Genomic DNA, 26,677 nt, shown 5'->3' on the forward strand with positions numbered 1-26,677 from the left:
CTACATAACTCTAGTGTAAGGACTGGGGGAGGGAGTCCATGCCTGGGGGAGTGGAGAATGAAGCTACATGGTTGCCAGGTTTTTACATTTTATACCAAGTGGCACTATATTAGCTCTCAGTGGACATTTATGGGTTGTCTTAGTCCTTCTGGGATGCTATACTCAAAATACCATAAACAATCAACATAAATGGTTGTGGATACTGGAAGTCCAAGATCAAGGCACAGGCAGATTCAGTGTCTGGTAAGGGCTGGTCTCCGGGTTCACAGATGGTGCCTCCTCCAGTGTCCTTACAGAGACTAGCCAGCTCTTCCAGGTATCTTGAAATACCTTAGGAATAAGGGCATTGATCCCACTCATGGTTGCTCCACCCTCAAGATCCAATCACCTCTCAATGTCCCAAGCCCTAATACTATCACTTTGGGGGAATAATATTTAAATATATGAATTCTGGAAGACAGAAATATTCCCACCATAGCAAGGACATATATTGAAATCCATAGAGCAACTAAAAATAAAATTCAAAAAGACATAAAAGTAAACAAACAATATGTTAAAATGGAATTTTAGCCTGGCATGGTGGCACACGCTTGTAATCCCAGCATTTGGGAGGCTGAGACAGGAAGATGGCAGTTTGAGGACAGCCTCAGCTATTTAGTGAGGCCCTTTGCAACTCAGTGAGACCTCGTTTCAAAATAAAGAATAAAAAATAGGGCTGGGGGTGTAGCTCGGAGGTAGAATGCCACTGGGTCCCATCCCCAGTACCACAAAAAAACATAAAATAAAATGGAATTCTAAAGATTGTGTATGTGTATATGTATATGTTGGTACTGGGGATGAAACCCAGGGACCTTTTACCTTCAGGCTATACTCCCAGACCTGTTTTATATTTTATTTGGAAACAGGGTCTCACTAAGTTGCTGAGAGTCTCACTAAGTAGCTGAGGCTGGCTTCGAACCCGTGCGATCCTCCTGTCTCAGCCTCTCAAGTGCAGGGATTACAAGCGTGCGCCACCACACCTGGCCAAGATATATTGAAATAATCCAAAATAAGAAAGAAGGAGAAATGGGAATCAAAACATAGCATGGGAACAAAAAAATAACTAATAAAATGGAGGACCTGAATCCAACCCTATCAATATTTTCATTAAATATAGGTAGATTAAACATTAATTAAAAGGCAGAGGCTATCAGCAAAAACAAAGATATCAAGACCAGAAACACCACTGGAATCAGTGTAGGCCTGATACTCACCTCAAAGGTGCTGACACAGCTTGCAGTTGGTAAAATATTGAAATACTTCCGTACTTCTTTACAATAGCCTCAGGTGTCCTCTCCAGAGTCCTCCCCTGCCCCCAGGAGCCCTGACACTTCCACCCAGCATCTAAATGTCCCTGCCTCGCACAGGCCAGGGACTCAGGAGCCCTGCTCCAGTGTGGAGTCCACTATCTTTTCTCTGCGGACACTGCCCGTGTTGAGCCAGCTGGCAATATTTCTCATATTGCCCCTGGATAAGTGGCAACACCTGAAACTGGTCACTTTCCAATGCTTGGCATGGCATCATGCAGGCCTTAGTATGTGATTTATTTCAGTATTTTTTTCTTGTGCACATTATGAATTTCATTCTGACCCCCCCACTACGAATCATTTCAGTGGATAATGATTTTACTTTTCTCTTAAAAATTAGACTTGAAATCTCAAGATATACTTTACTTAACAAAGACATGAAGAAGTGTTATTCTGAAACCTGCACCAAGAACATAAAGAGGAGGAGGAGGGAGAGGAGGAGGAGGAGGGAGAGGAGGAGGAGGAGGAGGAGAAGCAGGAAATAATTTGGTAACACATGGTAACACATCAATGATCTTCAGTAGGTTTAAAATAGGAAACTAATATTAGCATGTCTTTTGATCATTTTCATTCTCTATAATATTATTTTTATTATAGCTTCTTAAATACTCAGACCAAATACAAAAATAGTAGGTTTAATTAGGCATGCGAGATGCTAAGGACTGCTAATAATGTACCTGCTACTCATCCTTTCTCTAGGATCAAGCTGCGGTTTGTGCTGCCTTTAGTGTGTGTTTATGCTGGGCCTGGTGGCACACTCTTATAATTCCAGATATTCAGGAAGATGAGGCAGGAGGACCACAAGTTCAAGGCCAGCCTGGGAAATTTATGGAGACCCTGTCTGAAAATAAAATTAAAAGGGGCAATAGGTACAGCTCAGTGGCAGAGTACTTGTCTAGCATGTGCGAAGCCCTGAGTTCAAACAAACAATAAAAAGAAGTGGGCTTGTGTGGCTGTGCCGGTGACTGCACGTGTAAATGAGTATGTGCCTGTGTGTGAGTGCATGAGTGTGAATGTGGGGAGTGAGTGCACACGTGAGTGTGCAAATGTGTAGCTGTGAGTGTGCATACCTGTGTTAGTGTTAATTGTGTGTATATGTGGGTGTGTGCATGCGAGTGCATGGGTGCATGCAGGTTTGTGTGTGTGCTCATGTGTGTGTACATCACATGTATGTGTCCACATGAAACCGCAAAGTCTCTTTCTCCAGCACCCCCGGCAGTACTGGGTAGAACGAGGAAGGGGCCTTGCCCACTTCCTGAGCCTCTGCCCCAGGATGGCCCCGTCCTGAGGAGCCCCGTGTCCCCCGGCCCCCGTGCAGGGACACGGCAGCCCCAGCGTCTGGGTACAGCGAGGTCAGCCGTGGGTTTTAGAGACACTCGTGATTACCTCCTGGGTGACTGCCGAGACGGCCGGTTTGGGCGACACCTTGCTAAACATAGCACGGGAGAAGGGCCGACATCCCGTTCGTCACTAAAGCCACTTTCTTTCCCACCCAGACAGGCCTACACGCCACCAGGAGCCACTTATAGCCACCTTCAAAGGGGCCCTGGGTGGGTGCTGTGCGGGGTGAGGGAGGGTGTGACGCAGAGGCCTGTGGCCTCTCCACCCGACGAGAGGCCCCTCCTTCCACCGCAGGGCCTGCGCACGAGTTCTACTTCAGCCAGGCCAGAGCAGGATCTCCACTCTCCCCAACCTCCTTTCTCCCATTGGCAAAATGCGGATAGGACCCTCTCCAGGAACGGACCTGCTGTGAGCACCTGGAATCCACCAGGTACTCTCCTAGCCTGGTATCTGGGAGAGATCCAGGAAGGTGGCGGCCGAAGCCAGACAGCAGGGGCAGGCAAGGAGTCCACGTTCAGCTCCATGCAGCTGTGGTCCAAGTTCAGCTCCATGCAGGCTCTGTGTTTGGGGGTGAGTGTGCCCCTCCTGGCCTTTCACCCATGGCTGGAGTGCTGGTCCTTACTATCCTCAGGAAATGGGCTCTACTGGGAGGTAGCTCAGTCCCTAGAGCCCACCCAGCCCCGGCCCTAGGATGCTCCGAGCTTGCTCTCCAGGATACAGGGAAGGCCAGCTTCCCTTCCTCGTGGCGCACATCCTGGCTCTCACCAGGGGCCCAGGATCTCCATGCTGCCCTCAGGCTCTGTCAATGCAAATTAGTTCATTCTGTGGTGGCAGAGACTAACTGCGTCTCCAGACTTATCGCTTTTTCAAAGCAGAACCAGAGGGGCTTGCTTAACCCAGCAGAGCTGCACAGAACAGGGGACTGTTCGGGAGCACACAGGGAAAGCGTCCAGGAGCAGCAGCCCCTCCCAGGAGCCCTCAAGTTACCGGTCAGCGCTAACAGCCCTAGCTCCTACAGGCCCGGGCCAACACTATTCTTCACGGCTTCCCACCCAATCTGTCCCGGCACCCTGAGGCTGCAGGTAGCACCCTGACCCCATAGTCCTTAAGCAAGTCCTGCTGGGGCTGAGATTGCTCAGGATGTCCAGACCTTCTGAGCATGTGCTTGGCCTGCTGGGACAATCTTCCCTGGGGATATTGAACATCCCATTTGGATGGCACCTGGCTTTGAAGTTAGAGGTGCCTGTGTTCCCATTCCATCACTGTCCCCACGTTAGTGTGCGATCTGAGGCCAGTGTTATTCTCTCTGAACCTCAGCTTCTGCATCTGTGCAATGGCAGTGGTGGTACCCAACTCATGGGGTTGTTGGAAGGTGTAAACGAGCTGGTCCACGTAGGCTTCCTGCACAGAGTTTGGGCCTAGACCAGCTCCCAGCCAATGGAGGCCTCCACGGGAAGAGGCGACAGCGGAGAGGAGGAAGAGGCCCGTGTGAGCTAGAGGCAGCGTGGGAAGCAGCCGCACTGCCAGAGGGAGCCAGGGGGCTGCGTGCTGTTCTCTCTGCCAACAGTGCTCTTTGCCATCAGCGACATCTGGTTCTCTGCCCTGGATGTGTATTAGGAATGATTACGTGTCCCTTTAAATTCCAGGAGCTGTCGCTAACGGGCGCAGAGGTTTATCTGCCACCGTTTATATCGGCTCCCGCGCAGCCCCTGGCCCTCTCTCTTGAGAGGGACAGCTCGGAGAGACACCTGCTCAGTGGGTTTAATTTCCATGAAAAGCCTGCTTCCTGGGGAGGAGCCTGTTTGAAGTGCTCCGTGTTGGCTGAAAATGAGTCCCAGGAGGCAGCCCCCACCCCAGACATCAGGCTCCCCCTTTCCGTAGAAGGAGCAGAAGGGAAGCCCTCTCTAAAGAGAAAACCAAATTGGTTGAAAATTAGTATGGAAGAGAAATAAAAATGAGCTGAGCCCGACCTCAGGGTGAGGACGGAGCCAGGCTTTGGAGGAGGACAGGCCCGGGTTCACCTCGGGATCGATCATGGTGAGAGCCTTCTGCACAGTTCCTAAACCGCAGAGAGGACCCGCTGGGCCTCCCCCCCGTGCACACGTGCTCATGCGCACACATACACACTTGCACAGGACTTGGGAGGATTAAATGTGCTGGAAAAAATGGATCCAAGTTGGAAAGGTTGACAACATCAGGACCACCCAGAACATATGTGCATCTAGGACAATACACAATACACGTTCCCTGACTCTATCGCTCATGGTGGGGGGATTATGCAGCCCCCACCCCTGCCTGTGTGTACACCCACCACAGCAGCTGCCCCTTGAGCACCCTCAGGACCTCAGGACGAGTGCTGCACTCCTCAGGTGTATAGCTCACCGTTGGGGAGATAGAGCAAAGCACAGACCTGTGCAGGCCTTGGAAGGGCTGTGTGGGCAAGAATTCAGGGGTCTCAGGCACCATAGCATCACCTAGAAATGGGGGTATGGAGTCCAGGTTTACACCTGCACTTGACCCCACAGATATCAAAGCCCCTGGCTCCCCACTCCACACCCTGTTGGGGGACAGCCGCAGGATGCACAGAGCTGGACCTTCTGAGGCACAGGCTTGCAGGAGGGACCCCTGAGGAGGAACATCTCCCATCATCCACTAGTGCTGGGAGCAGAAAGTGACACCTATTTTGCAGGATAATTTGGCTGTGGCTGCTGAAATCTAAAACACACACAGAGGCTCTGAGCCTGCAATAGCATCTTTGCACCGCTACCCCAGGAAAAACAGGCCACATGTGTACAAAAACATGTGTGCAGAAAAGGCTACAACCATGTGGTGTGTGTGTGTGGGGGGGGGGGGTACTGGGATGGAACTCAGGGGCTTTCTATCTCCAGGCTACACTCCCAGACCTATTTTATATTATATTTGGAAACAGGGTCTCACTAAGTTGCTGAGAGCCTCACTAAGTAGCTGAGGGTGGTTTTGGACCTGTGCGATTCTCCTGTCTCGGCCTCCCCAGCGCTGGGATTACAAGTGTGTGACACCACGCCTGGCTCAAACATGTGATTTTTAAAAACTAAGACCAACCAAGATGGCCATCAGGTGGAGAAAGTGTGGCTACACCATAGCACAGCGTAATAAACGAGTGTGTTCCTTGTGGTTATTACATTTTTTTTGTTTGCTTTTGTTTTTTGGTGGTACTGGGGTTTCTGGAAGCCCTTCTACCTCCGGGCTACACTCCCAGACCTATTTTATACTTTTTAAAATTTGGAATGCCGGGCGTGGTGGCGCACGCTTGTAATCCCAGCATTCGGGAGGCTGAGACGAGGATCGCGGTTCGCGGACAGCCTCAGCTACTTAGTGAGGCCTCCTGCAACTCAGTGAGACCTGGTTTCAAAATAAAGAATAAAAAATAGGGCAGGGGGTGTAGCTTGGAGGTCAAATGCCCCTGGGTTCCATCCCCAGACCTGCCAAAAAAAAAAAAAATTTGGAAACAGGGTCTCTTAAGCCAGCATGGCTTGCTTCGAGCCCAAGCGATCCTCCTGTCTCTGCCTCCCAAGCGCAGGGATTACAAGCATGCGCCACCATGCCCAGCGTGGTTACTACATTTTTTATATTTTATTGGCGCATTGTAATTATACATCATGGGAGATTCAAAATGGAACATTCATGCATGCACACAGTTCTTTCTGGTAATAACTAAAATTTAATATAAATGTTTGCTGAATGGACACTCAATTGAAATCCATCAATGTCCCCTACCCTTTCATATTTAGAGCAATTGCAAGTTCCCAAATGCTTCCCACCCTTAGTTTGTAAGTCAACCGAACCACAGGAGTCCGTTTATAGGTGGGAAGCCCAGGCTCATCCCAGGATGATCAAACATCTCCAAAGCCTTCCTAGGACTCTGCACCTGGGCACTCTAGCCAGGGAAGGGGGACACTGAGCGCCTCTGGGGGAGGAGGGAGCATCACACCCTCCTTGTCCTGCCTCTGTGATGGCCTCTTTCTTGCCTCCCTCTTCTTGCTCCCAAGCTTCTAAGCATAGCCCTATCTCCCCTCCTCCAGGAAGCCAGCCCTGACTGCCCCAGCCCAACATACCTCTCCTTCCTCTACTCCTAGATTAGCTAGAGCTCACCCTATGTCTATAAAGACATTTATTGTGCACCTACTATATGCTAGCAGCATGAAAACTGACTTGAAATGCACATCGAAGCCCTTGGGAAATAACAAAATGTTAAACTGCATGGTGCAGAGAGCAGGTCACTTCAAGTTCAACTCCGTCACAACCTCGGCAATCTGAAATACAACCCTAGACCCATGTCGTATCCATGCAGACTTACTTTGGAACCCTCCTTAGGGCCTAGTGACTCTTAAGTGACACACAGTTCTAACAAAGGCAAGGGCCATGGCTGCCAAATCTGAAGAAGCGACAAATGAGAAAGGTGACCTTTCATCATGGGCACCAGGAAGCAGAAGCAGCAGCCCACATCCCGACAGGAAGAAGAGGGAGACTCTAAAACGTAGACGGGCTCTCGAACAAGCAGGGCCCTGGGGACAATCCAGCACAAGGACAAGCAGCCTTCTGCCCACAGAGGCTCTGGAACACCTCAGGATGTGGAAGTTCCCAAAATAGGTGAAGATAAAGAAAATGGAGACCTCTGGAGTCTGAATGAAGCCTATGAGGAGGCAGGAGACAGGTTTATAGACATGAAGTCAATGGAGTGACAGAAACCCAAACTCCAGGTCTTTGGACCTCAGAATGCCACGAGCCCATTAAGAACATGGATATTCAAAGTGTGGCAAAGAGGGTTCCTTTGGCTTTCCAACTGCAATCATTTGCTACTGTCTGCTGGGGTAAGAAAGAGCATAGTCCAAGGTCAGGCTCAGTGAGGAAGCCTGACATGGGATCGGCTATCCATTACTGATGTCTGCCACAGGAGCAGAAGAGAGAGAGGAGGAGTCAGAGTGCTAAAGACTTGCAATCCCTGATCCAGGCCACCGCCCTTACACAGGGTGATGTCCAGAGAAGATGGTGATGCCTTGGAGTCACCAGCAAGAAGGAAAGAGAGGCTCCCAATGGTGCTGTCCAGGACAGCCATTAGCCACCTATAGCTATAGAGCACTTGAAATACAGTTAGTCAAATTAAAATCTAGACCTATAAAATATGCACTGGGCTAGGAAGACTTTAAATGAAAACAATGTAAAGTCAGGTATGGTGGCACACACCTAATTCTAGTATTGGGGAAACTGAGACAGAAGGATCACAGGTTTGAAGCCAGCCTCAGCAACCTAGCAAGACTCTCAACAACCTAGCAAAACTGTTTCAAATTTTAAAAATTTAAAAAATAAAGGGCTGGGGTGTGGCTTAGAGACAGAAATGCCCCTGGATTTCACACACACACACACACACACACACACACACACACACACACACACACACCAAATGTCTTGTTAACATTTTTGTATTGATTGCATGTTGAAATGATAACATTTTGGACATACTGAGTTAAAGTTTATTATTAAATTAATTTCACCCATTTTGTCTCACTTGTTTTTTTTTAAAAAATATAGCTACTAGCAAGTTTTAAATTACTGTGCATACATGGCTCACATTACATTTTACTTGGACAGAGCCGTTGTATAACAAAGGAAAGGCGCTCTGCTGAGCGGTCTATGAAGAACTTCCTGCCCTAATGTACGAGGTCGCCCTGGACAGCAACACTTGGCCACTTTTATCTCTTCAAGTTGACAAAGATATTGGGACAAGAAGTCAAAGTCATGGAGTGCCCCATGCTATCCCACCAGCAGAGCCTTCCACGTCTGGACCTTGTGTATTCGCTCATCACCAGACTGTATATCATCCTCCAAAACCCAAAGAAGGTCGGTGCGTCCCTGTCTCCACCCTCCTGCCCGCCAGCAGAGATGACTTTCCAAATTCACGAAAGGCAGGACGTGACCGAGTCCAGCAGCATTTCTTCCAGCACGCGGGAGGGAGGCAGGGGCCATCCCCTGGTGCTCCTTTTTAGGGTCAGGCTGGGCCACAGAATTGGCAATATTCTTTCCAAAAGCTCTGTATGGAATGCAGCCTGGAAAGAAACCAGAATCAAATCCCAGCATTGCAGAGCGGGGGAGGGACGAGCCCAGTGCTCACTCCCCAGGACGGGGGAGGGCATGGCTGGTCCTGCTCAGGGTCAGCAGCACACAGGGCACACGGCCTGGGTGACAGTGGCAGATGGCGGCTCTCCCTGGGCCTCCATGCCTCCTCTACATGAGGCGAGTTGTGGAGATGCTATTTAGACGAGCTTCCCAACTCCAGAAAACCTGTTCTTCAAACCAGGCTGACTAGGGTCATGAGCGCTCAGCTTTCCTGGCTCCGGGGCATTGTATTTCTCAGGACCACTGTACACAGTTGTGTAGGTTGATTGCTACAGCAGGGCCTCCCTCACAGCCTGACTGAGAGAAGAAACCTCATCTCTTCTCCATTTTCCCAGTGGCGGACAGAGTCAGGGAGCTGCACCTACCCTGGGTAAGGTAATGAATTTGCACAAAAATACTGCAGAAGCCAGCAAGGGCCTGATTCCCTCTCCTCAAACTCACTCCCCCAAATGACTCCACCGACCACGTCTTAAGCCCCTACTACATCTTAAGCCCCAAGAGGCTGATCCTCGTTTAGTTCCCACTCGCGAAATTGGTACATTCTGTGGTCTCTGACCTGAGGAAACGTTTGCATCTGTCACGGCTGTGGAGCCAGAGGCAGCCATGTGTGCTGAGGCTGGGATGGAGGAGAGGCTGGCGCACTTGGAAGCCCAGCAAGCAGAGGGGCCTGGGATCGGCCAGTCTGTGGTCCAGGAGCCACTCTGCCACCCGTGTCCTGTGGGCTCTGCCTGATCCTCAGTTTTTTATCCATGAAATGGGACGATTCTCCCGGGGCCTTACTGGATGTCCGGATGAGAGGCAGCCCTCAGAGCACCCGGGGCCAGAGAAGGGAGGCTGGCTGACTGACAGGCAGGACCTCAGCTTCCTGGGGATGCACTGGGCTGGCTCTGGGCCTCTGGCCTCACACACAGCGTCCTCCCGTTGCCCTCCCCACCTCCCGCTCCCCAGAAGCCCACACGCCCCCTCTTCTTACCTGAGGGATGACGGGACAGGGGATGGGGTGAGGCATGACACACTTTCTACAGAGGGAGGAAAGCATCCAGGCCCTGCCAGCCCTGGCTCTGCTGCCCGCAGTGTCCCCTCCAGCCTGGCCACCTGGGAATTTAGAGGGCGGAGGTACAGTCCTGGCTGTCTGGGAGCTGGCCCGACTAAGCCACACATGGGCGTCAGAAACCTGGGAGAGATGACAGGCCAGCCCCCGCTGAGGACAGACCCCAAACCCAGGCGCCCGGCCACTGCCCCAGGCTGACGCCTCCAGGGCCCACAAGACCAGTATCCCTGGGCGCCAGCCCTTCATCAAGGTGCTGGACCCTGCCCTAGTTCTGTTGGACCAGTCCTGCCCCTGCTTGGTGTCCGAGCCTCTGGCCCACATCAGTGACCCCCTTCCTGCGGTGCCAGGTGGCAGTGCCCATCCAGCTCAACTCTGAGCCCAGATCGCCCCGGCTGGCTCCCAGGCTCTAGGCCCACGTGAGTGCAGACTGGGTGTTCATCAGCACCGTCTGCAGCATGGGGAGCACTGAGGCGACGGCTGACCCAGCCACTTTCTGTAACTGGGATCAAGTGCCCTACTGGTCTCTGGGGAAGAGACACTGGACACAAACGACCTGTCAGGGCCGGCCTCTTGACTCCCAGGAAAGCGGGGGCCCAGGCTGCTGCACCTGCCAGCAGGAGCAAAGCCCACCTGTGGCCTTGTCCAGGAGCCCACCTCTCATCCCCTAGCAGGCTCCTCTCCCTCTTCCCGGGCCTCCCCTTTGGCTTTTGAAACTCTGGGCACAGATACTGGCTTGAGCCAGCCAGACCTGGGGTTCTGTCACAACTCGGCCACTTAACTGGCTGAAGCCCTGGTTTTCACACCTGCAAAATGGGCATCTTCCTATCAGCCAGCCAATGTGCCGAGGCCAAGAGATTCCAAAAGGAAGAGCTGTGTTCAATGTCTAGCTGGTTGATGCTCTATCCACATCAGCCTCCCTCCTCCCACCCTCTCTCTGCATAAACTGGGGAGAATAACATCATCTCGACCAGCCCCTCGATTTAATAACCGGTGTGCATGTTCTTTGTTACCCCTAAAACATTGTGCTTGTGTTTATATTGTTATTACATCAAGAATGAAAATGGGCATTCATAAGAATATCCAACATCTCTGGCCGGGCGTGGTGGCGCACGCTTGTAATCCCCGCGCTTGGGAGGCAGAGACAGGAGGATCGCGCAGGTTCGAAGCCAGCCGCGCACACTGGCTTAGGAGACCCTGTTTCCAAGTAAAAATGTAAAAAGAGGTCTGGGAGTGTAGCCCAGAGGTAGAAGGGCTTCCAGGAACCCCAGTACCACCAAAAAAAAAAAAAAAAAAAAAAAAAAAAAGAATATCCAACATCTCTTACGAGTTTCTGTGTCCAGTACAGTATAAAGGCCCTTCCTCCCCTCGCACTGTCTAGCTGAAGCCTCACGTCGATTCAGTCTGGTAGGTATGATCACCGTCGCCACCCCCATTTGATGGATGGGGAAACTAAACCACAGACGGTGGAGGGTGAAACAGAAGTGGAGACTGACTGACTCTGGAGTCTGCTCTTGTGACCGCTGCGCCCACCGCCCCGTAGCAGTGCACAGCCGTTTCCTGAGCACCCCCAGCCCAGACTGATGCTGAGGGCCCCACTCTGGACCAAGCCGAGCTCTGTCCCTGCAGACTTAGTCCTGCCATTCAAGGTTATCCCTGCCCTGCGGCCTGTCTACCGTCAGAGAACCCGTGCTCAAGGTGCTGGCAGGGGGCAGGAGGGGCAGGCCTTGTAAAGGCTGTGAGCTGGATCGCCACCAGCACCCCTTCACCGGCCCCTGCAACTGTCCCCACAGTCCCTGGTAATGACCATTCAATTTTGCCAGTTCTGCGAGTTTCATTACTTTTGGTACCTTTTATAAAGAGAATCAAACAGTATGTGTGACTGGCATGTTTCCCTCGGCATCTTACTGTCCTCAGGTTTCACACACACACACACACACACACACACACACACACACACACCGTTGTCACAAGCGTCGGAAATTCCTTCCTTTGTAAGGCTGAATAATATTCCACTGTATGGCTACACCACATTTTGTTCACCCAGTCACTTATTGATGGACACTTAGGTTGCGTCCACATTTAGGCTATAGTGATTTTTTTTCTTTCACGGTAGTTCTAGGGATTGAACCCAGTGACCCTCTACCACTGAGTTATATCCCCAGCCTTCGTGTGCATGTGTGTGTGTGTGTGTGTGTGTGTGTGTGTGTGTGTGAAGATTTTACTAAATTGCCCAGACTAGCCTCAAACTTGTGATCCTCTTGTCTCAGCCTCCTGAGTAGTTAGAATTACAGGTGTGATCCACTGCACTTATCACGGTTACCGTAACTAACGCTGCTATGAACACGATGAATGTACCTGTGCTTTCAATTATTATTTCTTTATTTTATAGTACTAGGGGTCGAATCTGGGACATTCTACCTCTAAGCTACACCCACAGTCCTATTTTATTTTTTATGTTGAAACAGGGTCTCACTAAGTTGCAAAAAAACCTCCCTAAGTGTCTGAGGCTGGCCATGAACCTGCAATCCTCCTGTCTCAACCTCCCGAGTACTAGGATTGCAAGTGTGCACTCCCAGGCCCAGTTCAATTATTCTACATGTATGCCTAGAAGTGGGATTGCTGGGTCAGATGGCAACCCTGTTTTGAACTATTGGAGGAATGCCTGTTAGAAACTTAAACTGGGTTTCTCAGCATCAAAACACAGCTCATGCCCAAACCAGGTATCATGTCTCTCTTACATAAAGTACGATTCCAACTGCATGGCATTCTGGGAAAGACAAACCTGGGAAGAGAGTGGAAGGTCAGTGGTGTCCCAGGGCTGCGGGATGAGGAGGTGGTGCTCGGGGGAACTTTAGGGCGGTGGAACCATTCTGACACTGTAACAGTGGATACCTATATCTCACATGACTAAACCCATGGAATGTACAAAGCCAAGAGTGAGCCCTGAGTCTATTTATTTATTTATTTATTTATTTATTTATTTATTTTGTGTGTGTGTGGTTCTGGGGGTAGAACCCAGAGGCTTTCTACCTTTGGGCTATACTCCCAGACCTATTTTATATTTTATTTGAAAACAGGGTCTCACTAAGCTGCTGAGAGCCTAAGTAGCTGAGGCTGGCTTCGAACCTGTGCGATCCTCCTGTCTCAGCCTCCCAAGCGCAGGGATTACAAACGTGCGCCATCATGCCCGGCTCAACCCTGAGTCAACTTAAAGCATTAATGACAACTTGGTTCTTTGTTGGAATAAAGGTACCACCCTGGAGACATTTTTTTATATTTTTTACTTTTTTGCAGGTCTGGGGATGGAACCCAGGGGCATTCAACCTCTGAACCACACCCCCTGCCCTATTTTTGATTCTTTTTATTTTGAAACAGGGTCTAATTTAGTTGCAGAGGGACTCACTAAGTAGCTAAGGCTGTCCAAGAACCACGATCCACCGGTCGCAGCCTCCCAAATGCTGGGATTACAAGTGTGCGCCTCCCCGCCTGGCAGTATCTCTATATTTTTCTGTGACCCTAAAACTTCTCTAAAAATAATTAGAAATGAAATAATAAATCAAAAAGAGAAATTTTATTCTCCCCATGGACTATCTGAACAGGTGGATCCACGCCGAGAGACCACCTTGCAGCCTGATGTCTCCGGGAGAAGTTGATGTCTATAGCAGGAAGGACAACTGGCCGGCAATGGCTAAGGTGGTGTCTCAGCCCGGGTAATAGGAGAGGGCACTGACCGGCGAGGTTTGTACAGGAGGTCCACATGAGGAAGTCTCATTGGAATTCAGATGTGACGCAGTGAATTTGCAAAGCTGCTGGTGAACACGGAGGATGGAATAAAAGTAAAACGGCTTTAGCAACCAGCAAACAAATAGCACTCGATTAACCTTGTCGTGAGCAATGCAGTCCCCGCGTCCCCCACCTCGGCACCACTGGCAGTTTGGGAAAGAGACTTCTTCGTTGGGAGGGGCTTTCTTCTTTGTTAGGGGGCTCAGTGGCCTCCTTGGCTATCATGTCTTTTCTCCTAGTTGTGACAGTCTAAACCATATCTGGACATTGGGAATGTCCCCACCCCCGGCTGAAGGCTGCTGGGGAGCCAAGGGCACTGTTGCCAGGTGCCAAGATGACCACTGCTATTATGTAGACTGAAGGGTCGGGTGATAATAAAACTACCAAGCATATTTGAGCTAAGACCAACCGCAGACTCCCAGGGGCAGAGACGACTGTAGAAGGAAGGACTGAAGGAGGGTCCTGGGTCCCGGGGAGGGAGGGCGGTGCTGAAAGACCCTCTGTGCTGCCTTTGAAACAGCCGTGCGGAGCAGAGCCGTGCGGATGCAAGACCGCCAGGCCAGATCCAGGCCCTCGAAACAAAGCCAGCTTTCCAGGGCTTCGCATGCAAATCACCGCTGACGTGTGCTAATTATAAACCATGATAAATTATTCTTCATTGCTTGTTAAAGTAGGTCTTAACCAACAGCCCCTGCTCCTCCGTGTGTGACTAGAGATGAAAACACTGGATGTCGGAGGTGTTTTAAAGGACAAGCGTGGCCAAGCTCATGGCGGAGTGGACCGCGCCTCGGGATGCAAGCTGAGGTGCAAAGCGGTGCCGACCCGCTCCTGCCTACGGGGCTGCCAGGCCAGGCTTGGAGCGGGAAGCACAGCGGCTCTGGTAAGCCGGGCTGGCTGGCTCGGCCCTGCTTGCTCCCTTTCATCGATCCATCCTTCCAGCCAACCAACTGGCCTTCGGGAGCGCACTAAGTGGAGAAGAGCTGAGTTCCCAGAGGCACCAGGCTACTCCCATTGCTGGCCCGTGTTTTGCAGCATTAAGAAATCTATACAGCTGTCCAAGCGAATTACCCCAGGTTTAGCTTTAGCCAAGTTGCAGTTTTCTGGGAGACTGGCTCTATCTGCTTTGGGCGCAAGGGCCACTCCTCACTTGCTCGGATCCCTCTCTGCTGTATAGCCAGGGCTGGACACTCAGGGCCGGGCCCCCACCCTCTCACGGGGATATTGCCTGGGGCAGTTGGCCATACAGCAGACGCTCCAGGCCTCTGGAACTGCCAGCTGAGGACTTTAGGGAAAGCTATGTTTGTTTTCACTCCTGGAACCAACTGGATGTGCCAGAAATCAGTTTCCAAAATGCCCAGGAGAGGTAGGGTACTCTCCCCAAGGCACCCAGAGCAGAGGACAGGAAGACTCTGGAACAAGAAGAGTGGACTCTGAGGGGCCATTGCTAGGCCAGGGTCAGAACCAGCACTTAAGAACAGACTCTGGGCCCTGGGGTCTGAGTTCAAATCCAGACCCCTAACAGCCAAGTGTGGTGGTCCATACCTGTAATCCCAGTACCCGGGAGGCTGAGACAGGAGGATGGCAAGTTCAAAGCCAGTCTCAACAACATGGTGAGACTTTCAGCAACCTAATGGGACCTTGTTTCAAAATGATAAATGAAAAAAGGGGGCTAAAGTGTAGCTTTGAGGTAGGATGCCTCTGGGCTTAGTCCCCAGCACCACACACACACACACACACACACACACACACACACACACCATGTGGTTATAGGCAGATCACTTTCCCTCTTCCCACCTAGGAGCCTTCACGTGTGGGTGGGCTGACGACAGACCCTGACCCACAGAATCCTCCTGGGGAATGAGGTGACATGTGGAAAAGACTAGAACATTCCGGGGCTCTCGGAAAGCACCATGTAAATCAGTCTCACAATTCTGCACTGTGGCTCCCACAGGTCATTCTGATCTCTGAGCCTCAGTTTCCCCTTGTACGCGGTAGGAACAACAACACCTTCTGAAGAAAGAAAGTTAAATAAAACACATCCGATGCGGCAAGCCCAGGGTCTGGAACACAGCTGGCATTCGATAATTGGCTGGAGTTATTTTTATATTATTGACAAAACCGTATCCCCAGCCTCTGCCTCCCCAGCCTTCGTGCTGTGCCCCTTCCTCTCTCTCTCCAGCACTGGAGGGGTTGGGGCACGTGCTGGGGGGACGTGGCATGAGCAGGGATTGATGTCACTCCCCCTCACCTTGGCACTTATCCGACCTGTGACAATTTCCGTAGAAAGTAACTATGGTCACTGAGCAGATCATTAGAAAATGGCTCCATGGTCGTCCAGCTAGTGAATGTCACGGCTGGTACCTCATCCCTTAGCACAGAATGAGCTCCCCAGAAGTCATCAAGACCCCTCCAAGGCGGGGGGCCTTCTAAACGACACTCAGAGAGGCCCCTGGCTGTTCTTTCTGAAGGCCTTCAAGACTGCAAGGTCCATGGCATATTTGAGTTCCTAACTGGCTGAGTAATGCTGGGCCAGCCCTTAATCTCTTGAGGTTTCTATTTCCTTCAAGAAGTACTAATAGAGCCAGGCATGGTGGTGCAAGCCTGTAATGCCATTACTTGGGAGGCTAAGACAGGAGAATCTCAGGTTTGATTTGAGGCCAGCCTCAGCAATTTAAGGAGACACTCAACATCTAGCAAGATCCTGTTCAAAAACAGAAAGAAGCCGGGTGTGGTGGCACACACTTGTAATCCCAGCATTTGGGAGGCTGAGACAGGAGGATCGCGGTTTGAGAACAGCCTCGGCTACTTCTTGAGGCCCTCTGCAACTCAGTGAGACCCTGTTTCAAAATAAAGAATTTAGCCAGGCATGGTGGTGCACACTTGTAATCTCAGCGCTTGGGAAGCTGAGACAGGAGGATGGCACAAGTTCAAAGCCAGCCTCAGCTACTTAGTGAGGCTCTCAGCAACTTAGTGAGACCCTGTTTCCAAAAATATATATAAAATAGGTCTGGGAGTGTAGCCCACAGGTAGAAAGCCCTTGGGTTCCACCCTCAGTACCACCAAGAAAGAAAGAAAGAAAGAAAGAAAGAAAGAAAGAAAGAAAGAAAGAAAGAAAGAAAGAAAGAAAGAAAGAATTTTAATATTAGGGCTGGGAGTGTAGCTCGGAGGTAGAATGCTCCTGGGTTCCATCCCCAGTGCTACAAAATAAATGAATAAATATAAATAAATAATAAATAGAGCTGAGGGTACAGCTCAGAGGGAGATCACTCCTGGGGTTAATCCCCAGTTAAAAGAGAAGGAGGAGAGGGAAGAGGAGGAGGGGAAGGAGGAAGAGAAGAAAAAGGAGGAGGAGGACTAATAGTATGATGTCCCCAACACTGTATTTGGACTTTTAGAAGCAAAAACAAAACACAGGGTGACCGCCCTTTTGCTCTAATTCAGAGGAGGGTGAACTGGCTGGAATTCCAGGAACATGGGTTCCTGCCCAGGCCGCGAGACCCCAGCCAAGCCACCCCACCTGCCCAGGACTTGTATTGCATGTCTGTAAAATAGGCATGACACACATGAATCAGTTGTTTGTGTCCCTAGCTATTTATATTCTGCCTGTTTCCAAAAAGGATTTGAGACAGCTTGTAATCAGATGCTGTGAAAATAGACAGGGAAAATCAAAGACCACGAGGGAAGAGGAGGAAGAGGAAAATAGACCAGCTGTGCGGACCAGCGTCGTCTCTGTGGTTAATCTGACCCTTTTTGCCTTGGATCCCAGGAAGCTCAGGGCTAAATTTATTATTCCGCAGTTACACAATCTGGCCAATTACCTGTTCGAAAAAAATCTTCTTTGACCGGTCGTTCAAGAGAAACACACTTTTTTCCCAGAATTACACTCCAAAAATAATCAACAAAGGTAGCAAACCTCAGGAAAGTGCTCTATAAACATGAGCTTTTGCACGGATTCACTCAACAACTCCTTATCGAGCAAGATGCCAGGCATTGAGAATGTTGGGCAGACAGAATGAAACAGGGCTGACAAAGAGGCTGCCCACACGGAGTGTGCGCTACTGGAAGAAAACACACTGTGTAATAAACAGCGCCAAGTAAGTGAGCAAGGCAAGATGAGATATTAAACTAAAGTGGCAAAGAGGGGCGGTGCTACATCCAGAAGGTCAGGACAGTATTTTCATTAAAGGAAATTTAAATCCATTGCCCATCAGCGTGGCTCATGCCTATAAGCCCGGTACTTGGGAGGCTGATCCAGGAGGATTGATGGTTCAAGGACACCCTCAGCCACTTAGTGAGATTCTCAGCAGCTTAGTGAGACTCTGTTTCCAAACAAAAAATAAGAAGGGCTGAGGGTGAGCTGGGCACAGTGGCACACGCTTATAATCCCAGTTTGGGAGGCTGAGATAGGAGGATGGCAGGTTTGCAGTCAGCCTCAGCCTCATTGTGATGCCCTCTGCAACTTAGTGAGACCCTGTTTCAAAATAAAGAATAGCTGGGCGTGGTGGCACACACTTGTAATCCCAGCATTTGGGAGGCTGAGACTGGAGGATCGTGGTTCGCGGACAGCCTCAGCTGCTTAGCGAGGTCCTCTGCAACTCAGTAAGACCCGGTTTCAAAATAAAGAATAAAAAAATAGGACAGGGGGTGTAGCTCGGAGGCAGAATGCCCCTGGGTTCCATCCCCAGACCCGCAAAAAATAAAATAAAAAATAAATAAATAAATAATAAAAAAATAAACAGGGCAGGGGGTATAGCTCGGACATTAAGTACCCCTGGGTTTCATCCCCCAGACCCGCAAAATAAAAAATAAAAAATAAAAAATCGGGCTGGGGGTATAGCTCAGAGGTAGAATGGGCCTGGTTCAACCCTCAGTACCACACACACACACACACACACACACACACAAGAAGGACTGAGGGTGTAGCTTGGAGGTAGAATGATCTTAGGCTCAATCTCTAGAACCAGGGAAAAGAAGAAACGAAAAGAAGAGAAAAAGAAAATTTTCAGCTGAGAGCTGAGTAACAAAAACACAGGATTTTTGCTGCCATTTGAGGATGGACAACATTTGAAGGCAGAAAGCAATGCAGATGTCCTTGGGGGAGAAAAGGGGCAAGGAGCAGGGTTGGCACTTTAGAGGAAATAAAAATGATGGAAAAACATTAAAAAAAAAAAAAAAAGAGGAGAGCAGCGGGGAGGGTGAGCTGTAGAGGGGTGCTGGAGCCAGATGGTGGAGGCCAAAGGTTCTCACCTGGGCTCTGCATTCACACCACCTGGGGAGCTTTTCCAAAGGTGCCGCACCCCAGCCCCATCCCCGCGACAGTATTTCTCAAAAACTCTCCATGTGACTCTGCAGAGTGGAGGGGGACGGCCAGGGGAAGCCACCTGATAGGCCACTATAAGATTCTAGAAGGTTCTTCCCAGTATAGTAGAATCCAGGGGAGGTTTTCAAACTCAACCCTGCTGCTGGGTGGAGAACAGATCTCAACAGGGCCAGGGGGAAAGGAAGTAATGGGCCTCAAATAAAGGTGTTCAGGATCCTGGCTAAACATTTTTTCAGTGCCCCTGTCTACATAAACAAAAACCAATGAGTCAAGACCATTCAAGTAGCCCAAATTCACAGGATCCCAGAAAATAAATACCACACAGTATCTATCAGTGGCCCTCTCCAGTGGCCACTGGCCCAGCATGACCCACAGGTGCGTGTGTGCGCTAGACTCCTTGGTGCATCTGGTCTTCCATGTGTGATGGACAGGGCAGAAGGTGGGAGGTCACTTGAGGAAGGGGGAGTGGGTCCTAGCCCAGGACGCCCAGGGGGAAGGCAGTGGCAAAGTGGAGTCCAGGACATGCCAGGAAGGCAGAGCTGTCCTTCCCAACAGACTTTACGACAACCGTCATCAGCAGGGCCACTGACAAATACTTTGTTCCCTTACCTTCAGCACACGGCTGAATCAGCCTTCTTCCTCCGCTAGACTTGCCCATGGCCAAGTGAATGGCTCTGGGCAATGAAACGTGGAATGAATGGCATGTCACCTGGAACAGAAGCTTCCAGACAGTGGGTGGCTGGCCAGGTCTTCTCCGTCACCTCTGTAAAATGGAGTTTCCATGAGGGGGACCCTAGGGAAGCTAAGTTAAACAGGCAGCCCTACCCCACCCTGCAGAGGACACGCCACAGGGGCGAAGAGTGGACTTCTCTGTTGGAAGCCTGTGAGACTGGGGGTTTATTTGTTACTGCAGCCTGACCAAGCCCACCCTGACTGATGTGAGGATTCTTTGCTGGCCTCAGCAAGGGGCCCCACCAGTAACTTTTCTCTTGACTCACTGCAGGGCCTTCCAAGCCTGGTCACTATGGCAGGACCCGGCCTCAGAGAGCAGCCCATCTCTGGGCCTTCCACGGTTCCTGGAATGAAAGCCAAGCTGGCCAGGAGAGAGTGTACGCGGGGCCTTCACCCTGCAGGCTGGCCGGACGGGGCGCCGGTGCCCCCACCCTGGCTCTGGGCTCATTAGATGAAAGTGCTATCACCTGTCAGACAAACTGCTAGAACTGTGATAAATTAATGATCAAATGGTACAGTCGGCGCAGCTACTGTACAGCCTCGGCTAGTTACAAGCCGGCCGGGTGCTTCAAAAATGCAGCCGGCATTAAAAAAAAATCAGGCGTTAAAGGAAAATGTCACCCGGCTTTTCAAAAAGGATCTGTTTTAAAATGACCACAGACGGCTTGGTTTCAGAGTCTTTATTTGATTCCTGTTCTTTGTATCTTGTTTTACTGCTCACAAGGAAGGAAGAGGGAGCGGGGTGAGGGCAGAAGGAAGGTTGGAATTTCTGGCTATTTTCACCAGCCCTGGTCCACACTGAGTGTCTGACGCGGGATTCGGCACCTCTTGACAGACGGGGAAATTCCTCCTCCTGGCCCGGAAGTAATGAGTGTTAATTGCTATAAAAACAAAACATAGTTTGTATAGTTAGAGATTCTTTTATACTAATATCTTTTCTTTCTTATTTCATTGACTCTTCACGATAGTTGCAATAACCTCATTTGTTAGATGAGAAAACTATTATTCAGAAAGCTACTGTGGCTGCCACCTTCGAGTGCTGATTATGTACACCTCTCATGGATGTCCCGTGTAATCACCGCTACACCAGCTCTGGGTGGTTTCCAATATGGTCTACACTTTAGAGGAGAAGAAAGGGAAGACCAGAGAGGTTGAACCACTTGCCCGCAGTCACACAGCCAATAGATGGTAGAGGGAGGGAGGGATTGCAGAATTGTTTCTGGCTCTCGGGATCCCTGGAATCTCAGCCCCGAGGACCTACGGCACTCACTTCAAAACAGAACTGGAAGAATGTTGTCCTTGACTTAAAAATCCAAGCCCAAACCCAGGCTCTTAATCACAGAGCATCGTTGTTACAAAAATGTATAGATTCCCTCTGTGAGCAGGCCCGCCCCACTGGGCCCTTCCACCCACGGTTTTATGAGCTTAATTTATTCTTTTTAATATAAAATCTCATTACCTGAACATGATACCACCACTTCCACTTCATCTTTGATATAAGAACAGAGAGAAACCTAAATCAAACCTATAAATAAAGTCTATCATCGTGCTGCCTTTCTACTTACTTTTCAAATTTCTAAACAAAATTAGGTGGTAATACCTTGAGGAGAGCGGGGGCGGGGTCCCCGAACACGGCTCCCCTGGGCGCCGCCGCGGGGACCTGGTTATTGGGAGGAGGGCCCCTGCCTGCCGCTGGCCTGGCTCCCCTGTCCTTCGGCGCCTGGCCGGGGCTCGGAGAGGAAGAGAAGGAGGGCCGCCGGAGCCCGTGGCCCAGCATTGATCTCAAAAAGCCATTTGCCTTGCCTTGATGTATTTTTCAAGACACTTCCTCTGCAGTGTTAATTTTCATAAAGGGAAAATTGATGATCAGTTTAAAGAAACACAGTTAAGGGTTTCCATTCCCCAGGAGCCTGAGGTGGGCAGGCTGAGGCCAAGAGGGGTCTTGGCCGGCCGAGGGTGGCGGGCTCGCAGGGGGAGAGCTTGCTCCCAGGCCCACATCAGTGGGGAGCAGGGCCAGCCCCCAAAAGGTGGAGACATTGAGGCTTGTCTGAGGTCTCTCAGGATCCCCCAGCGTGGTGGGAAGAGTGGAAACACGGCTCAGGGCGGGCGGCTTGCCCCGGAGCTGGCCCGACGACCGGAGCAGAGGTGGCGTGTCAGGGGACACGGACGAGGTACGTGGTGCTCAGGCCTCCCTCAGTTTCCCTCTCAGTGACATGGAAAGGCACTCTCCACACCTCACTGTGCTGTGCACATGAAATTAAAACAAGCTGCGGGATGGGCCCAGGCTTGCGTCCACTCATGGGAAGCAGCCGGGTCTGGATTCTGAGCGTGAGGACCCGGGTTCTTTCTTTCCTCGCTGCAACACTTCTCTCATTTCGGGACCTCGCTGGCATCTCTTCTTCCAGGAAGCTGTCCTTGATCTGATCATTGATAATGGGCGGGAACAGCCCCTCGCCCTTAGCCCTCGGGTAAGAGCATCGTAGCGCCCCACGCCCCACGGAGTGAAGACAGAGCAGAGGCGGCTCCGCCTGCAGCTGCCCCAGGTGCAACCCTGGCTCCCGTGGAAAGGTCATCTCACCTCGGGTGCCTGGGTGTCTTATTGTAAAGTGAAATTTCTTTTAAATTTCTACTTGTAGTTGTTCAAATTAAGTGAGTTACTTTAAGTATCAAACTTAAAGTTGCTTTAAGTAACAAACTTATCAGACCCTTTTCTGGGCCCGATACCCAGTGTAGCCCAGTAGGGTTAAAGAATCATACTGTCAGCATCACCACTGCCTCCTAAGGCACTAGGATGGCTTTGGCAGAGAGGGAGAAGGTGAGGGAGGGGAGAGGGTGAGGGAGAGAGAGAGGGAGAGGGAGAGAGCATGTGTCTTACATAGGGAACATTTTTATTGAAGCATAATAACAAACAAGAATAGGAACATATCAGAAAAGTGCAGCCCCCGGAAGTGTTACAGAGAACTCATCTGCATAGCCAACTTCAGGAACTAGGCACAGAGCAGCACCGCCTCTCAGAAGACCCTGTGTGCACTTTTACAGAAATCCTAAAGGACGGAACTGGAATGGAACACCGGCCGGTGCTGGCAGGATGGTCAGCGTCCTAGAACAGGCCAGGCTGGGCTGTGACTAAAGCCCCCACTGACCAGCCCGTGGAAACAGACCCACGGGTCTGGGCTCTGTCACTAAGTGGCTTTGAGACGATAGATAGCCCCCTTCCCGCCTCTGGGCGTCAGTTTGCACACAGAAGGACTAGATGAGATTGACTCTTACAGCCCTAAGAATGACTTTAGTCCCTTGTCCGCAAGTGCTTGCTGAGTGCCCATTCTGGGCCTGGTACCGTCCTAGGCACTTGAAAAAGAGCAGAAAACAAAATATATATCCGCCCTGGCCCCTCTGAACTTTCTATTCCAATAGGAAGAAATGGACAATACATAATGGGCGTCGTGGAATAGGTAAATTGCGGATGCTTCTAGGAGTGCCCCAGCTGGATGACGAGTGACGCCTACCTGCCACTCTCGTCTCTCCTCTCCATCCTTGGTCTGTGTCCTGCCAGGCCACAGGTAGCTGCAAAACGAATTTTCCCAAAACCTTGCTCCCTGGGTGCGAACACCAATCCCTCCCTAAGGGAATGAAGGTCCCCGTAGACACGCTCTACATCATTTTATCCAATTTGTCCAAATAAGGGCAAACTATTTCAGACCCACAAAAAGAAGGCTAGTTAAATAGTCGAGATCTGGTAAGACAGAGCCTCAGCTCCTTTGCACCTCTGACTGCGTGAAGAGTCGACCCTGCTTGCTGGATACCCTCCCCATGTCCCCACACAATTGCAATTTCTCTGAAAATGAGCACTTTGCCTTGGGGGACCCCTGCTCATTGTCAATTTCCAAATGGGAAAATTTCACATAAAAACATGAACTTCTGGTTGCCTTGAGCAAGTCGGAAGGACGAGCAACTATGGGCAGCGTGTGTCTCCTGGGCCCGGCAGCCAGCGCCTCCAGCCCCCAGGTCGCTCACTGCGCACCACGCTAGTTATTCTGCCTGCCCGGTGCTGAGTCCACAGTCCGAGAAAGAGGAGGGAGGAGAGAGAGGACCGGAAGCCAGCGGCGCAGTGTGGAGGGCTTCATCCTGCCCTTCCTGGGCTCAGACAACCCCATGGAGTGCTATCTGCAAAATGTGGCTCATTTCCTCGCCAGTGTATCATGAGGATTCATTAAGACTGTGCAAATCACTGAAGGATGGGAGTGGCCACGTAGAGAGCAGGGGCATCAGAATTAGGCTTTGAAACCACTGGGCGGTGTTGACTTGGCATAAACCCCTGGCCCTTTCTCTGCCTCATTTTTTCCATGGGCAAGATGTGTCTGATCAAAGGCCAACCTGATGGGCCATTTTGAGGATTCTGTGAGATAACACTCACCAAGTTCTGAGCAGGGTACCACGACATATATACTCAACGTGTATTTTAAGTTTTTAGCATGACTAATGCTATCATATATATGACTTGCTTCTATTTTTTCTTTTTTTTTTTTTTGGTACTGGGGATCAAAGTGAGGGACATTCTGCCTCCAAGCTACACCCCTAGCCCTTTTTAGTTTGATATAGGTTTTCACTAAGTTGTCCTCGAACCTGAGACACTCCCGTCTCAGCCTCCCAAGTACTGGGATTACAGGCCTGCCCCACCACTCCCAACGTGACTTACTTCTTTTGTGCAACTAAAACTTATACCCCTGGATCTGGAATCCGTCTGCAGAATATCAGAAAAGCACTTTCTTTTTTACCCAGAAAATTGGCCCAAGGGACGAACAATTTAAAATTGGAAAATTATAATTTAAAATAATTTTGGTGTCAGCAAAATAGAAGCCAGTCAATCGATGATCATTATCATGTCAGAGGCACTCCTGGGATGCAATTCCCTAAAATTGCCCCAGGAACCAGAACATCCACAGGAGTAACTGCACTGTCCCCATCCCTTAAACACCTTCCCAGACTCCTTTTGCTATGAGTAGACTAGAGGATGGGGCTATACTATTAGGAACACAAAATAATAAAAGCATGACTTTCCGGGATCTTTAGCAAGTGCCGGGATACCACACTGAAAAGTTGCTTAGACTACACCCAGATCGCTCTTGTCTCAGAGCAATACGGCAAGGTTGCCCCTCTCGTTCTGCACAAAAGCAGTTCTCTCTCCCCTGCCCAGAAGCAATCTGGGGAGCTTAATGGCCCATCTCAGAGAGACTCCAATGAACAGGATGACAAATGCCGGTCAGGCAGCCCCAGAACTGCGAAGGACTGAAACCAATCAAAGGCTCTGCTCCGTGATGAGAATTCCCCCCACACACTGGTGCCCCATGCTGTCTCCCTGGCCTGAGCCTCGTCCGGGTAGGCTGGGCCACGGCAGGTGCCTCTGAAGTCCAGCCTGGCCTCCCAGGCTCCATTTTTGCAGTGCTTACTGCAAAACCCACCAGTCCAGGCAGAAGCCATTATCATGTTTGATATCAGAGAGAGAAGAAAAGATGAAAAACAGCTCTTGGAGATCAGAACGGGGAATACTTAAAATATCAAAGATACGGGAAGTGAGGCATCTGTTCCATCAGCCTGGTCAGTGGCAGCTGTAAGGAGGACTTTTCCACATGTTTTGGCAGAAGGGCCTGGGGGCAGGGACGGCGCAGGAGCTACTGTGAGGAGGTGAGGTGCAATTGGTTCCTACCACACCCAAAGCCACTGGCTCACGCCCTGTCCAGTGTGTTCCCTGGGACTTGTTGAAGGCAGGTGCTGCGTGAGCTGGCCTGGGCTGGGGCCCTAGTTTCTGCATTTCCAATCATCTCCTGGGTGGAACTGTGGCTCCTTGCATAGGACCACACCAGGACGGGACAGGGATGAAGGGTACGTGGGATGCTGTGAGTGTCCCATTATAACCTCATGTGGAGAGGCTCGGGGTACAGGTCTAGAAGGTGGAGATTGTCAGGAGCTAATCGGGCACACCTTCACTAGGCCTTCAGAAGCGAGCCCCAAAATCTTCCCATGACTCAGAGCCCTCAGCATCCATCCAGAGCCTCCCAGGCTCATGACCCAGCCCAGGCCCTGTCTGCCTCAACCCTGTAGTCCTGGAACAGTCACCCTAATGATGGCTTCCTGTGCCTCAATACCCCATGCTCCTGCATTTCTGGGCCTTCTGCAGAGGCCGTTTCCTCTGCTGAACCAACACCCGCCTCTGAATGGCAAACATCTCCACTCCAAGGTCTCAGTGTTGGGAATTCTTTCTCCAGGAAGCCTTCCCTCACCATGATGGTGAATTTGAAGCGTCAATTTGACTGGGCTATGGGGTGCTCAGACACCTGGTCACACATATTCAGCTGAGTCTATGGATGAGGGGGACATTTGAATCTGCAAACAGACTGCCGTCCCCAAGGTGGGCCTCATCCAATCAGCTGAAGGCCTGAATAAAACAAAGAGGCTGACCCTCCTGTGAATAGGGAACCTCCTCCTACCTGACTGTCTCCAAGCTGGGACATTGTTTTTGTTTTTGTTTTGCCTTCAGATTTGCTCTGAGACAGTAGCGCTCCTGGGTCTCAGGCCTGGAACAACACTGCTGGGTCTCCGGCTCATCTATAAGGCCTCTAGACTTCTTAGTCTCCATAATTGTATGATCCAGTACCTTATAACAAACCTCTTTCCATATACATACACATCCTACTGATTCTGTTTCTCTGGAGATCCTGACCAATAATACCCTGACCCACACAGAGACTTCTCTCTCATATCTGCCGTTTGTGTATTTTCATGTTATGCCAAGAACTTTATCTTATACCAGTAAAAAAAAAACCTTACTTTTACTCCAAAGATACACTAGCCACATGTGGCTATGGAGTACTTAGAAATGAAGTAAGGAGCCGGGCGTGGTGGCACACGCTTGTAATCCCAGCATTTAGAAGGCTGAGACCAGAGGATCGATCG

The sequence above is a fragment of the Muscardinus avellanarius genome (genome assembly GCF_963383645.1).
Source record: "Muscardinus avellanarius genome assembly, chromosome: 10".
Taxonomy (NCBI): domain Eukaryota; kingdom Metazoa; phylum Chordata; class Mammalia; order Rodentia; family Gliridae; genus Muscardinus; species Muscardinus avellanarius.